Source organism: Adiantum capillus-veneris, chromosome 2 (genome assembly GCF_014529385.1).
Source record: "Adiantum capillus-veneris isolate H3 chromosome 2, ASM1452938v2, whole genome shotgun sequence".
Taxonomy (NCBI): Eukaryota; Viridiplantae; Streptophyta; class Polypodiopsida; order Polypodiales; family Pteridaceae; genus Adiantum; species Adiantum capillus-veneris.
The window spans coordinates 40,707,230-40,713,121 of NC_140932.1; positions in this window are offsets into that span (position 1 = coordinate 40,707,230).

A 5,892-nucleotide genomic window follows, 5' to 3' on the forward strand; every position below is an offset into this window, starting at 1 on the left:
AATTTGGTAAGATTTGGATCATTGGATTGAAAATTGTGACCAAATTTGTAAAGCTAGTTTGCGGATGCAAAACTGATGACCATTTGACCAAAAATTGTCCAAACTTGGCTAGAGATCTTAATTTGAGTTCCTTAATAAATCTGTGTCAAGATTGTGACAAAAACTTACAAAAATTTAGCTGAAGTAAATAATCGCGGTTATTTACATCTGCTCCAAAAATTGACAACCTTACATATTTATGCATACCACAAGGTCAAGCTTAGCAAGTAGACCTCACAAATCAATTTTGATGAAATTTGGATCACAAAATTCAGACGTAAGCCAGATACTTGAAATCAGAGTCTGCGGACACAAAATTGTTGATAACTTGAACAAATTTTATTCAAATTTGGTGAAACTTGACTCAAAGGCTTAAAACATGTAACTAAAAGACTGAGTATTGAAAAAGTGCAAAAAATGTTCATTTTAGGCCAAAAGTTAATAATCACCATTATTTACTTTTGGCTCAAAATTGATCGAGGTTGATACCAAAGACTCTATGCATGATTACAAACATCTTTTGTGAAGGCTCATAGAGTTTGGATCACAAAACATGTCAAAAACTTGACAAACATTGAAATCTGTACCAATTGTCGAGAAATTGGGTCTGACTTGATGAATCTTGTTCAAATTAAATTTTAACTTGACTCAGAGGCTCAAAATAGATCAGAAAAAGACTGTCTAGTGAAAAAGTTGAAAAAATTATTCATTTGAGGTCAAAAGTAAGTAATCGCGATTATTTACTTTTGGCTCAAAATTGATCAAGGTTGATACCAGAGACTCTATGCATGATTACAAACACCTTTTGTCAAGTCTCATGAAGTATGAATCACAAAACATTAAATTCAGTGAAACTTGACTCATAGGGTTATATTGATGTGTTAAACAAGTGTACATGCTCAGTTGACCAAAATTATGCAAAAAATTACCAAAAGTAAATAAGCGCAATTATTTACTTTTGAGGGGAAAAAATAATTTAAAAATAAATTTATTAATAAAAATAAACCTGTAGTAAATAATCATAATTATTTATATTTGCTCCAGAATTGAGAAATTCTGCCCAACTGAATATACCACAGGGTCAAGCACATCAAGTAGACTCCACGAATCAAATTTGGTGAAATTTGGATCACAAAATTGAGACTTAAGCCAGATTCTTGGAATCAGAGTCTGTGGATAATAACTAGTTAATAACTTGGAAAAATCTTGATCAAACTCAACCAAACTTGTCCAGAGACCACAACAAGTTAATTACTTGCCAAAATAAGCCTAAAAAGTGTAGAAACTGAGAAAAGTAAATAATCGGGATTATTTACTTTTGAGCCCCAGAAACAAGATTTTGAACTTTCGAGCTTGTACAGTGCTAGAACAACATAATACAAGGCCATGGGTCAATTTTGGGTTCCATCGGATCCAAATTGGTACATGTTAACTCAATTTCAAGTTGCAGATTAGTCCTTTAGCTCCTTGCAAGGATAGAATTTGAAAATCTCAATTGCTGACTCACTTAGCTCAGATTGAAGAACAAGGTTGCAGGCAAAGAATTGGGAGCTTGACAAGAGCTGAATTCAAGTCAAGTGGAAAAAAAGGATAACAATCTAATCTGCAGGTTAGGTTATTCAAGGCCTAGATTTTCATCATTTCAAAGGCTGCAATCAACTTTGACACTTTTGAGCTAGAGTTAATCAACTCTTGTGAGTCTAAGAGAAATCAACTGCCAAAAGTACTTTGGCAAAATCACTCTTATAAAACCGGAGATTTTTTTTTTTGCTAATCAATACCAAAATCTGCTAGGAGACAATTTTTACAGAACCATTCAACATGGACTCATCTGGAGCTGAGAGTTCAAGTACAATAGACCAAGCCAATAGTAGTGGTAACACAGGTAGAAGTGCAACAGAGCAGATTTTACAGCTTTATGGCTATAATGGAGATAAAGTCTTGTATACAAATTCAAAAGGCCATAGATACTTGATGAACAACAAAAGCAGCACAGGAGCCAAGATCCTACTGATCAGAGTCAAGACAAAATTAAAGAACTCCCAGATGTTCACATACTTCACTGGAGCCAGGTATTGCAAGCTTAATGATGAAGTGCAGATAGAAGTGCAAAAGATTGACCCAAGTGTTTATCTAGAAATCTGCACAAGCCAACAAAACATACAATTGGTGCATATGCAATCAAGGTCATTGTACATGGATTACAGTGGTCCGATCTATAATCGAGAACCAAAAATGGAAGATCCAACAGATCAACCAATAGGAGCCAATCTAATTGGAGAACCAAGTCAAAGACAGTACGAAGGTCAAGATGAAGCAGTCTATAGCTTGATGCTCAGTGTTTTGAAAGAATACACCAACAACTTGGCAAGCAAAGAAACAGAATCTCCTTAGGAAGAGCTTGACATGACAGACTCGATTGAAATACCACCAGTCATGGTGTATTGCTTAGATTGTGGACGAAAAGGTGGACAGTTTTTTGAAGATTATCCAAGAAACCCTGACAATAGGGACACATCAATAGGCAAGCAAGGCACATAGCAAATTGAAAATGCAAATCTCTATGTAAGTGCATTTAGCTTGTCACTTTTAATGCAACTAGATGATTATGCATTACAATTAGAAGCACCAGCAAAAACACTGCAAGTTCAAAATCAGCATAAAGATGCACAAGCACCTAGAAAGCTTAAAATTGATTCTTTGAACAAAAAATTCTTGCATGAATTTAGTAAAGGTGTCGAGATATCACCAAAGGGTGAAACGATTGTTAGGTTTGCAAATGATTTTGCATCCACTGCCACAAGTGTGCAATCATTCACGAGTCTAAGGGACACATCAAATAGAATGATGTTAGATTTGTATGGTACACATAATTCATATGCACACTATGTAGAACAAAAAGGGCAACTATACAAAAAGGATCAACTAGTGTTTGAATGCCCACATACCAGCTCATAGAAGTGCGTCGAGTGATAGATCAGAAAGGATGGTTCATTTCAGAGGAAATAAAATATTATAGCCCATCCTCTCTAGAGCTGAAGGATATTACCCGAGCGAACCCAGAAATCTGTTCAGAGCCAAATTCTCCTGCATTAGAAATCAAGCTTCAATGTTGTGACCAAACTAGCATATACTTTGACCAAAATAGTCGTAGATATAGATGAGAGTCTAGCATCTATGATGCCTTGGGTCCTGAAACCGCAGAAGCTCATATCATAGGAGACCCATGGGATAGACAATATCAAGGCAAAGATAATGTTATCTACAGTTTGACTTGGGAGATAATTTGTCATGTTTCATGGAGATACATAGGAAACTAGGCAGAAGGTTTACAGATGCCAAACATCAATAGTGCTACCCAAAGGGTACCTTCACAATCCCAAAAGGTGAGACTCAACTAGAGCCAAACAGTTTTGAGCTCTCATAATGAAGCAGGCTATAGTGATCACCCTAGGAAGGGGGGATCTGCAAATTCATCAAGCTCAGCTTTAGTACTAGAAAATGCTACACCAGTTAGAAGCCCAAGAACTTCTAACCAGAAGACCCCTTCAAAGCAGAAACCATTGAAAGATCATATGGTTGTTGGAAGTTTTCCATTGACCCAAAAACCATCAAAATCTTCACAAAAATTCTTCTATGAAGATCATCAGGGACAAAAGTTCAGTTGATATCCACAAGTCAAAGTCAAAAGCCGAGAAATCTCATAGTGTTCAAACAGTTGCATGAGACCAAGCTCGCATATTCATATCAAGATACACATGGTAACGAATATCAAAAAGATCCTGACCTTGTACAAACCCATGTGGATGGTAGGAATCAAGTCAAAGACTATCTGAAGATGATGCAAACCCTCAAGTTTCCAGAACAGGTGACAGAAAAATCAAGATCAACGAAAGCTAAAGTCCAGAAAGATACACAAAGGTAACCACCAAAATCTCCTCCGAAGGGACAGATTCTACCAGAAAGTACAGTCGATCTTCTAAGATCAAAAGTTACTCAAATGCAGGCACACAATGCTCAAAAATTGCAAGAAAAAGGTGCGGTATTACAACAAAACTAGCCGACATCAACGGAAGCAGGTGATCAAAGCAAAGAAAATGCAGATAAAGCTCAACCAAAGGACGCTGCCACAACAAAAGCAGTCAATTCAGACACGAATCCTAAGACGATGAAGTGCAACATTGTTGGTGAGAACAAAGAAAAGCTATCAAGAGAAGTAAAGCTAGATTTTCATCTAGACAAGAACCTCATGTCCTTTTGCACTTGGAAAAAATGTGGCCAACCACAAGTGGAAGATGCTCTAGAATTTGTGAGCATATCAGAATGCTGGGGAATCATCTCCACCATTGTTGAAGTAAGTTTACACATCATCACAGCTCAATTGCATGTGATCACAGCAAAAGATATGCCAAACGGAATCATAATGGGAATACCAATGGCCCAGAAGATGTTAGAGATACAAAATGAAAACACGATGCAGTCATCAAAGCCAACAAAGAATGAAGACCAAGAGTGGTCACCCGCGAACGACAACAGAAGGTCCTCAAGCACAGTTAAAATAGAGACTTATATCAAAGCAGATCTTATTGAAGATGATTCATCTCCATCAATCAGAACTTCAAAAGAGCTTAAAGAAAATCAGGCAATATCAAGTGCAGATCAAACAGAGCAAAGAGCAACCACGGAAGCTATTGAGCAGAGAATGCAATCAAAGCCAGAAATTAAGAAGAACGATGTTGCAGACAACCAAGAAGCAATAGGAAGTCCAAAGATCAATCACTCATTGCCAGCTAAATCAGCTGATATAAGTCAGATTGGAAAACAAAGTCTCAAACCACCCTCCATGAGACACAATTAGATCAAGATGAGACCATGGCAAAAGCAGGTCAAAAATCTTCAATAGAACCAACAATGAGAATAGATGTAGTTCTCAGCAGTACAAAAGGAGCAATTGTCAGATGCAATGCTCTACTAGATAAAGAAGCAAATTACAATATGGTTGTAGAAAACATCCAGAGCATTGTAGAGATTACTCCATGCAAACATGATAGCAAAACAATGCTAGGTTTGCATACATGTAAAAAAGAAATGGTTGCTACCCTTTGCTACAGACAGAAGGCGTTACTCAAAAATAGCACATAGCAAGAACTAAACGACTAAATCTATGTACTTGCCTACTCGCATAGCACATAACCACGACGTATGCAAACAGAGAGAGATAGAGAGTGGAACAGAGCGAGATAGCACGTGCAGATGCACCTCCTAGAGTGGAGTGCTACGCTGGCACGATGAGAGAGAAGGGAGAGAGAGGAGAATAACACAGACACTGGGTGCAATCTCCCCCCGTGCAAGAGTGACCATTTCCCTCTTGCACGTATTTCATTTATAAATTTCTTAAATGGTCAAAGTGATTACAAACTGGCCGGACGGTCATAAATGGCCAAAGCTCATAAAGAGCACTTGAATAATAAAATGTACAATATATATATATTTCCATTCACATAGGCCTAGCTTCGTCTAGTCTTTTCCACCTGTCAGCTGCACAAATAATAAAATATCAATTCTATAACATACCTCTCCATTGGAAAGCAACTGTCCTCAGTTGCGCAAGATAAAAATCTGCAAATAGTACTTGTCAAAAACAATGATTAGAAATATGTATCAAATAGTAAAAGAAAAATGCATAAAATTAGATACATTGGTTATGCTTGCCGTCATCCATATACTACCTATTCTAGTGTCCCATACCACTAGAATAAGTAGTATATGTCATACCTCGAGGAATCAAGATATCATTGGTCACACTCATCATCAATCTCATAATGTCGAGTCTCATCACATAAACACTGTCGT